This window comes from Triticum aestivum, chromosome 1D (genome assembly GCF_018294505.1).
Source record: "Triticum aestivum cultivar Chinese Spring chromosome 1D, IWGSC CS RefSeq v2.1, whole genome shotgun sequence".
Taxonomy (NCBI): Eukaryota; Viridiplantae; Streptophyta; class Magnoliopsida; order Poales; family Poaceae; genus Triticum; species Triticum aestivum.
In genome coordinates this window covers 169,774,788-169,784,784 of record NC_057796.1, presented here as the reverse complement: position 1 = coordinate 169,784,784, position 9,997 = coordinate 169,774,788, and positions in this window count along the sequence as shown.

The window sequence follows — 9,997 nt, the reverse complement described above, 5'->3', positions numbered from 1 at the left end:
TCATATTTGAATCACAGTTTAACCCCTCTGAGAACCGACGTGGATCGTATTCGAATCAGCGTCGTTAAACAATTTTAAGAATCATTTGGGGGCTTCCTGTTCAAACATGGGTCGTATTCGAACCAAAGAGAACATAGCTGTCGGTACCCTCTTGATTGGCATCGCCACACCCACTGGGGGCTATATGATTGTATCCGAATCTTGGCTTAACCCCTTTTGGGCCGGGTCTCTGGTCGTATTCGAACTGGAAGCCCCTAAGTTCTGATTTATCACAAGTTTACTCTGATTATGGCAAAGTGTGCATGGCCGGGTCTCACTCGCCGGCTTAATTTTGGTTTGTCTTGTTAGTTGAACATCATGGATGTCATCAAGGCAAGTAAATTAGAGTTAAGATACTAACCGTGCTACCCGGATTATTTAATCCGGAAGTATGCTTACAGGCCGTTAAGTGTGTTATCTCGGTTATGTTCAGAGTATAACTAAGGACCAATCTTTTTGATTCATATTCCGGGTTATCCATCTCAAGCACCTGGTTCTTAGGGTGGTAAGCTGCCTTGAGACTTGTGATTTACCTTTCTATGCAGATACTTAAAGGCACCTTTTAAGGTTGAGAAGGACAAAGGTATAATTATGACCCGGAGGAACACCAAAAGGATAACTTCAAGGGATTTCAGCATTCATTGCATGCACGATGGCACGGCAGAGATAAAATGTTGCACCTATTATATTACAAAATTCATCAAGTCCCAAGGATGGAGCGTAGTTCGGTGAACCGCCAGCCGCTTTATGATGCCTGCTGCGTTGAAGTCCCCGGCTCGTTCCTGTCTTCTGCTCCGGCTGATCCCAAGACCTCGAAGGTTGGCGACTTCCAGTTTATACCACTGAGAGCTTCGAACTGGGCTTCTTCGTCAATTAACCCGGCCGGGTCAATCTCCGGGGCGAAGGTGTGCTGACGAGCCGGAGGAATCAGATTGAGAGCTTCATAGCGAGGGGTTGGAATCCTCTGATTCTCCGCGTTGTACCCCGGCTGATACTTGGTTAAGTCGGTGTCATTCCTGATGATGGTGGCCACTGGGCGTACAGCCTTCACACATGCCGTGAAGTCCTTCTGGTCGAAGGCTGAGCCGTCTTCCTTCAGGCTTGGGTAACCCAGGGCGATGTCTGCCGGGTCTAGCTCCGGCAGGAATGCTTTGGCCCGGCTTAGCGCGGCAATTGCTCCGGCTCTTGCTGAGGCTCGGCGTAGCTCCTGGATCCTCTGTGGCAGAACAGCGAGCCGGCGCAGGACTTCGGCCAGATGGGTTGGCACCTCGTTGGATAGGGCCACCACAGCTAAGGTGCGTTGTGACCCGGTGTAGAGTTGTTCCACCAGGGTGTACACGGCCTTTAATTTGGTGACCACGCTCTGATTGAGGTTGGCACTCCTGGGACCTGTTTAACAAGATCAGATAAGCCGGTGACAAGGATGAATCATGACATATACAGACTTGATGAAAGCTGGTGAGGCGACTTACCGAAGATGGCGGCTACCATTTGGGAAACCTGGCGCTTTAGGCCGGAGAGCTCGGCGGTTTTCTCAGAGAGCGCCTTCTCCGCCTGTTCCGCCCGGGTCACCAGTGCGGCCTTCTCCTCAGCCCAGGCCTTCCGCTTAGCATCAAATTTGGTCTTTAGCTTCTCTTGAGCGGCGATGCTGGAGACAAACTTGGCGTTTGCCTTCCGGGTCTCCATCTCCTGTGTCTTCAGCCGGCTCTTAAGATCTGCAAGGTCCGCCTCTAGTTTCTTGCCAACAGCCTGCATGTGTTTCCGGGTTAAGTAACAGTTGTTATATAAGTCCCAAGCGCTTTCCAAGCAAAGGCACTTGGCACTTGGGGGCTAATGCATATTGAACGTATCTGTCTATGTACTACTGGTTGTTGCGTAAGCCGGAACTTAAAGTCTACAACATATCCAAGTATAAGTCATCAACTTGGGGGCTAGCATGGCAAAGGTAACTAGGCAGGAAACTAAAAAGACAGCAGAAGGGTACCTCGGACTTTTGTTGGATCTGGTTGACCATGGCGACCTCGGCGTCCCGGCTCTTGTGGACTTGGTTGATGTAGCCAGAAACGAGCTCTCCAATGCTCAAGTCGGTGTAGCCGGAGAGGTCCAGGTTCACCCGATGGGGCTGCAGTAACTCCCCCTTCGCGGAACATTTGGCCAATGCGGTCGGTCTCCCCAGCTCAACGAATTCCGTCCGGGTGATTACCACGTCCGGGTCGTCTGCTGGTGGAGCTGAGCCGGAGGCCTCCGGGTTAGCTGAAGCTTCGGTTGTTGTCTTGGTAGTCGGGGCACGGGCCTCAGGTGACGTGTACATTGGAGTGGTGGCTTCGGGGTGGAGGCAGCTGGCGGCTCTTGAGCCGTCGCCTCCGGCTCAGGCAAGTCCGGCACTCCGGCTGACCTGGTCTTCTTTGCTCTTTTCGTGAGCTTTGCCTGGGCACTAAAAAGGCAGAGGTGTTAGGCATACAAAGAGTAAATACAGATAGATAATGTACGGAGATTGTTATTACCCGGGTGCAGTTTTCAAGGCCGGCAGACTTGACTGCATGGAGTCACCCGAAGAGGGGGAGGTCTCCTGATAATTGGAGTCAGAAGAGTTGAGTGGCTGACGGATGACACCCGCCAACGGATGAAAAGGGTACAGGTGAGAAAAAACCTCAGTGCGACGCTTCCTTGTTGCGTCGGGTAACCCGGCGGAGAGGTCAGTGTCCTTGCGGGCCCGGGTGTGACGCCGGCTTTCGTGAACCTGCTGCTTCAAAAGAAATTGAGGGTCTTGATGAGCTAATGGATGTGAAAAGCTTACTTTCCAGGTTACTCTTCGGACTTTCAGCTGTGGCAAAGGCTCCGAGTCGGAGGAAAGTGACGTTACCTCTTCAACCACCGGGTTACTGGCGCCGGTGTCATCCTGTCAATAAGCAAATGTTGATAAGGCGGACAGCAACAAACAACAAATATGGCAAGAGTTTAAAGGTTTAAGGGTTACCTCTGACTCGGAGCTGTCGCTTAATTGCAGTAGCTCCGAAGCAGTGGGTCTGCTTCCCTTTTTGCGAGGGGCGGCTTTCTTGGCGGCTTTCTTCGCCTTCCTCGCCTTCTTGGCCGCCTCATGGTCATACTTGACCCGCCAGAATTTATCATCAGCCTGAGAAATACAGTAATGAATTCTTAAAATGGTTCAGAGCAAGGTGACATGCAAAAGAAGTTGAAAGGTTAAAGTCAGCGGCTTACCGCTGGGGCTGGATTGGTCTTGCAGAACGGGGCTAGCCCGGTCCTTCCACAGTCTGCCAGGCTCTCGTTTAACAGAGCCTTGGTCTCTTCCTCAGCAACGTCTTCTGGAAGATCATTGCGACTGTGCCTCTGCGGGTCATCCTTTCGCCCGGTGTACTCACACATTAAGCCGGGGCGGCGGCTCAATGGGATCACCCGCCATGAGATCCAGACCTGGACCAGGTCAATTCCGTTCAGACCGTTGCCTAGCAGGGCCTTGATCTTATTGATCGTTGGAAGCAGAGGCTGGCGTTCCGCAGCAGTCAGTTTGTCGGATAGCGGATGAGTCGGCTCTAGGCGTGTTGGGCGAAAGCCGGGCAGCGGGTTCTCGTCAGCCGGGGACGTATCTTGGCAGTAGAACCAAGTCATATTCCAGTCCTTGGGGTGGCTTGGCGGCTCTGCGTAAGGGAATAGACAGTCCCTACGCCGTTGGATGGAGATGCCGCCTAATTCCAGACTTGGCCCGTTCGCACACTCGTTTTGGCGGTTTAAGTAGAACAGTTCTCTGAAAAGCAGCAAACTAGGCTCCTCTCCAAGGTACACTTCGCAAAAGACTTGGAAGTTGCAGATGTTGGATACGGAGTTGGGTCCTATATCCTGAGGCCGAAGGTCAAAGAAGTTGAGCACGTCCCGGAAGAATTTTGAGCCGGGCGGTGCGAAGCCCCGGCTCATATGGTCCGCAAAGATCACTACCTCCCCGTCCCTCGGCTGTGGTCTTTCTTCTGACGAATCAGGGGCACGGTAGGACATCACTTCCTTCTTGGGCAGATATCCGTACTTAACGAAGTTGGCCAGGGTCTCGTTAGTGACGTTGGATCTCATCCAGTTGCAAGTGATGGGAGCCTTGGGAGGCATGGTGAAGGTTGGTGGTCTATGATAAAGGGAAAAGTATCCGGGTTAATTATAAGCCGGAGATCTATTGTTCAAACTAAGGTGGCGGCTTATGAAGGGGACTAATGACATATATTCAGATACGGTGGGTTATCTAAGCCGTAGGAGCATTCAGAGTAAGTTGGTCATTTACGGCTTACCGCAGTTAAGCCGGAGGATTCTACAGAGCATGGTTCTCTTTAAACCGGAAAGTTCTACGGCGCGTGTTTTCTTTAAGTCGGAAATATAAGTCGCCAAGATTCAAGGGCTGCAATTTTTACTAAGTGTGGTAAAACAGGTTTCACATATTGCAGTAACTTTTTTGGATCAAAATGGTCGGGTGAAATGAAAATTTTCTAGACCTAAAAAACAGAGGCAGGGGAAGTTCTTGAGGAGGAACATGGTTCTTATGCAGTAAAAGGAGGGCTTCTTGCAGGTGAAATGGATCTCAAACATCTACTGCACTGACTCTATGCGAGGTTAAAGATCAACCGAGTGCGGTGACTACAAGAGCTACTGAGGTTTGTGGCAATGGTGATGAACGCGAAGAATACAAGATGAACCCTACAGTAGATCTATCTGGCAGGGCAAAGGAGACTCACCGGAGTTGGAAAGAGCGGAGGTCGCTGCCGTGAATCAGGTCCGAATCAGGGTGATGCAGCGGCCGGGTTGATGAAGACCAGGGGCGGCGGCAGTGGCAGAGCTCGGGCAGAGGAGCGACAGCGCGAGGAGGAGGAAGGAGAGCGTGAGAAGAGAGCGTTGGGCCGGCCTATTTATAAGGCAGAGTCATAAGTGGGCGCGAGATTCAAGGAGACCACGGCGTGGTTATCTCCCCCTCACGACACCTCGATTTTCGGAACGACAGTAAAAGCAAAGATCCGTTGCGGATCTGGCGGAGTAAAAAACGGACTTAATGGAGGATGACGTCACGGCGGATTATCCGGAGTCCAGAGGATGACGTCACTCCGGGTTATGGCCTTCACAGGAATGGTAAGCCGGAGATTTTTTCTGTCAGCAGAGTTGAAGATTGACACGAGCCGGCTCAAGTCAATCTGGGGCCTAATGTTGAGGATATAGACCTTAGAGTCACCCGCCAGGAGGGGCCGGGTTACTCTTCGGATGGTCATTGCCAGAAGCCCCGGAGCTAAGTTTCAAGATGATGGGCCAGAGATGGGCTGAGACCCGGATATGGCTTAGAGCCTGTAGCCGCAATTATTATTATAGTATACTTGTAGTGTAAGGCAAGTATAGTTTAGAGTCCGAGCCGGGCGTTCGTATGAGCCGGCCGAGACTCTAAGGGCTGCTGGGCGTCAGCCTCCCTATATAAAGGGACGACCCGGCAGCGGTTCGACGATAACAACTTGATCGAGAGCCGGGCATAGCTGTTTAGCTCCCTGGTGATCGTAACCCTAATCAATATCACCTCAAACTGGACGTAGGCTTTTACCTTCACCGTAAGGGGCCGAACCAGTATAAACCCTCGTGTTCCTTGTCCCGCATAACCCCTTCAAGCTTCCTGGTTGCGATGGCTCCACGACTAAGTCCTAGCTCGAGGACATCTGCCGTGACAATTCCACGACAGCTCCTGTCTTAACTCCTCCTGACGAATCCAAGCCATTCGAAGTTTTCTATGATGCTTCTCTTCAAGGTCTCGGTGCTGTGTTAATGCAAGAGAAGAAAGTTGTGGCCTATACCTCTCGTCAGTTAAAGCCCAACGAAAAGAACTACCCCACTCACGATCTTGAGTTGGTGGCAGTTGTCCATGCATTAATAACGTGGAGACATCTCTTGTTGGGAAGAAAAGTGGACATATTCACCGATCACAAGAGTCTCAAGTACATCTTCACTCAGCCCAACCTCAACCTCAGGCAAACTCGATGGGTTGAAATGATTCAAGAGTACAATCCGAGTATTGAATATACTCCAGGAAAGACCAATGTCATTGCAGATGCTTTGAGCAGGAAGGCTTATTGCAACAGTTTAATCCTCAAGCCATTCCAACCGGACCTTTGTGAAGCTTTCCGCAAGCTGAATCTCCAAGTTGTTCCTCAAGGCTTTCTTGCCAACCTCATAGTCTCTCCTACTTTGGAAGATCAAATTCGTGAGGCACAACTCCTGGATACCATGGTGAAGAAGGTGAAACGTAGTATCAACAAGGGTCTTTCCAAATACAAGTGCTTTCGCATTGATGACAGAGACACTTTATTCTTCGAGGACCGGATTGTGGTTCCTAAAGGTGATCTAAGGAAAGTCATTATGAACGAGGCGCACAATTCTCTTCTTTCCATTCATCCTGGAAGTACGAAGATGTACCATGACCTCAAGCAGTCGTATTGGTGGACTCGAATGAAGCGAGAAATCGCTCAGTTCGTGAATGAATGTGATGTCTGTCGAAGGGTGAAAGCAGAACACCAACGACCAGCTGGTCTCCTCCAACCTCTTGCTATTCCAGAGTGGAAGTTTGATCATATAGAAATGGACTTCGTGACTGGATTTCCAAAGTCCAAGCGCGGAAATGATGCTATCTTCGTTGTCATTGACAAGCTTACAAAAGTGGCTCGTTTCCTTCCAATCAAAGAATCTATCACAGCAGCTCAGTTGGCAGAGCTTTACACCTCCAGGATTGTCTCCTTGCACGGCATTCCACAATTGATTTCTTCAGATCGTGGAAGCATCTTCACTTCTAAGTTCTGGGACTCCTTCCAGAAGGCCATGGGCACCAACATTCGCTTCAGCACAGCTTTCCATCCTCAAACTAGTGGCCAAGTCGAGCGAGTCAATCAAATCCTTGAAGATATGCTCAGGGCTTGTGTCATTTCCTTTGGCATAGTCTTCCATATGCTGAATTCTCCTACAACAACAGCTTCCAAGCGAGTTCGGGCAAAGCCCCATTCGAGATTCTATATGGCAGAAAGTGTCGTACTCCTCTCAATTGGTCAGAGACTGGTGAACGCCAACTTCTTAGAAATGACTTAATCACAGAGGTTGAAGAAATGTGTAAAGTCATCCGTGAAAATCTCAAAGCCGCGCAATCACGCCAGAAGAGTTACTATGATAGCAAGCACCGTGATGTGGCTTTCGAGATCGGAGACCATGTCTACCTCCGCGTCTCTCCAATGAAAGGCACTCGTCGCTTCGGTATCAAAGGGAAGCTTGCCCCTAGATACGTGGGTCCTTTCAAGATCATTGGCAAAAGAGGCGACCTCGCCTATCAACTTGAGCTTCCCTGCAACTTCGTGAACGTGCATGATGTGTTCCACGTGTCACAGCTTCGCAAGTGCTTCAAGACTCCTGAGCGCACCATCAACTTCGAAGAGATTGACCTACAAGAAGATCTGTCTTATCATGAGCACCCCGTTGCTATTCTTGAAGAAACTGAGCGCAAGACTCGCAACAAGTCAATCAAATTCCTGAAAGTGAAGTGGTCGCACCATTCCGACCGAGAAGCCACCTGGGAACGCGAGGACCACCTCCGTTCCGAATATCCGGAGTTCTTTCAGCCCTAGATCTCGGGACGAGATCCTCTCGTAGTGGTGGAGTGTTGTAACACCCCGGATGTAACTTTCCGTATTTGTAACTCCAACTCTTGCCATTTTCGGCTATGTGTTATGATATTCCCTTCGTGGTCGGGTTTTGTTTTTTTTCGTTTTGCATTTTGTTCATGTCATGCATCTCATATCATGTCATCATGTGCATCTCATTTGCATACGTGTTCGTCTTATGCATCCGAGCATTTTCCCCGTTGTCCGTTTTGCAATCCGACACTCCCACGTGCACCGGCGCACCCCTCTTGTTTCTTTTCGTGAGCGGATGTTAAACGTTCTCGGAATGGACCGAGGTTTGTCAAGTGGCCTTGGTATACCACCGGTAGACCACCTGTCAAGTTTCGTTCCATTTGGAGGTCGTTTGTTGCTCCAACGGTTAACCGGGTAACCGCAAAGTCCTTTTGTGTGTTGCAGCAAAAACCCCTCCAAACAGCCCAATAACCCCTCTCCCCTCTATGCTCTCGGTCGTTCGATCACAATCATGTGGGCGAAAACCACACTCCATTTGAAGTCTCCTAGCTCCCTCTACCTATAAATACGTGCACCCCTCCTCCAAATTCCGGGTCCCGAAACCCTAGCCCTCTCCCTCCGAGCGCCGGACAAATTCCGCCGCCGCCCTCACCCACTCACGTCGCGCCACGTGTTGCCCGTACGTCGCCCGCGCCGCCGGCCCCCGCGGACCCGTGCGCCCCGCCCGTGTGCCCCCGTACTCCCCCGCCCGTCCTCCGCCCGCGCCCCGCCGCCATCGCCGCCAGGTCGCCGCCATCGCCGCCTCCCGCCGTCCACCGCAGGTCGCCGACGCCGCCCGCGTCCGCCGCGGCCCCCGACTCCGGCGCCTCCCCGCGCCCTCTCCGGCTTCCTCCGGACGGCCCCGTCTCCCCCGAGCCCCACACCGGTCGCCGCCGTCTCCCTCTCCCTCCTCTCCACGCCGGCGCCCTCCTCCCGTCGCAGCTCCGGCGAGCGGCCCGATCCAGATCTAAACGAGAAGGTTGACTTCTTCCCCCCCCCCCTGAAATTCTCCAAGTCCCGAAGATTTTGCAATATGTGGCTCTGTTCATCACATCATAACTCCTTGCATACTGCTCTGATTTGTGCATATAATATATCAAAATGTTCATCTCGAGATGCTCTTCATTTTTTCTATTGTGCCATGCTCGTTTAAGTTCATATTGATGCCCAAATCTCTGGTCCAAGAATTCTATATGATGTTTACTGCTGTTACTTATCAGAACTTGGTGATTTGTTATTTTTGTTGCAATTAATGTGTGCATCTTATCGGCATGAGGTCTACAGGTGTTTCGATCTATGCCATGTCATCTTTACAGAGGTGTATGCCATGTATTTTTGTGATCTATGTGGTAACTAGCACAAGCATGCAAACTAGGCTTCGTGATGTTTCTGTTTTCAGGGACTTAGAATTTTACCAAGTCTGTGACTGCTGTTATTTTGTTGCCATGTATCCATGTGGCTACAGAGAGATACATGCTCCTTTTGATGATGTTCAGTAAGGATGTTTTGTAGATATAGTTGTATCCATCCATGCCCCTGTTTGCAATTATCGAGTGTCGTAGCATGTCTTAATCTTGCTCTACCTTTGCTATAAAATATTCCTGGCAGATTGTTAACATGATATTCAATTTTGCCAAGGTTGTTGTAGTTGATCCATTCATGCTATGAACTTGCTCTTGCCATGGATAGCTTCATAAACATGCCATCTTGCTGTAGGTATGCTTGTTTTGTCATGCATTGCTTTGTGACGAGTGAATCAAGCTCACCAAGATGCCCTAATAATTTCTGTTAATGCCATGCTCTGTTTTCTGCTAAGTCTGAAACCTGTTAACGAAACTTACTATGTTTACATGGGTGCCATAATGTCTTCTGGTCCTTTTTGGCTCATGGTCAGTAAGGGACTTTTGTTCTATGCATTTGGTAGATTCATGCCATGCCTTGTTTTGCTATGTTAAGTTCCTGTAGCATGTTGGTTGCTTGCTCTAAACATTGCTACCTGATGCTGTTTCAGCCATGTTCAGTATTTTTCACCAAGTCTGTGATCCTGATATCTTTTGCACTTTTGCCATGCTTGTTTGAACCTGTTATGTTGTCATCTAGCCGTAGCTCAGTGTTCATCTTTTGTCAAGAATCTCCTGTAGATTACTTCCATATGCTTTGTTGCTATGTTGGAGTGTCGTGGCATAGTTACTTGATGTATTCTAAGTGCTATCACGTTGTTAATCGCAGATTCGTGTCATTCTTGTTTTGCTTGCCATTTGCAAACCGTGCATCCG